Genomic DNA, 486 nt, shown 5'->3' with positions numbered 1-486 from the left:
GCTTGACTTATTTCACTCAGCATAATCTCCTTCAGTCCTGTCCATGTTGATACAAAAGTTAGGCATTCATCTTTTCTGATGGAGGCATAATATTCCATTGTATATATGGACCACATCTTTATCCATTGGTCTGTTAAAGGGTATCTTGGCTCTTTCCACAGTTTGGCAATTGTGGTCATTGCTGCTATGAACATTGGGGTACCTATGGCCCTTCTTTTTACTACATCTGTATCTTTGGGGTAAATACCCAGTAGTACACTTGCAGGGTCATAGAGTATCTCTATTTTTAATTTCTTAAGGAATCGCCACACTGCTTTCCAAAGCAGGTGCACTTTTAATACAGTAACCATGTAGGAAGTTTGTCTCAAATTCTGAGTTAAAAAAGAAAGGCTTACCCAGTGTTTATAGCAGCAATGTCCACAATAGCCAAAATGTGAAAAGTTCCCTGATGTCCATCAAGAGATGAATGGATAAAGATGTGAGAAT

Source organism: Enhydra lutris, unplaced genomic scaffold (assembly GCF_002288905.1).
Source record: "Enhydra lutris kenyoni isolate GAN:26980312 unplaced genomic scaffold, ASM228890v2 scaffoldscaffold88, whole genome shotgun sequence".
Classification (NCBI taxonomy): domain Eukaryota; kingdom Metazoa; phylum Chordata; class Mammalia; order Carnivora; family Mustelidae; genus Enhydra; species Enhydra lutris.
The sequence above is the reverse complement of the archived record's forward strand: the minus strand, read 5'-3'. Positions refer to the sequence as shown.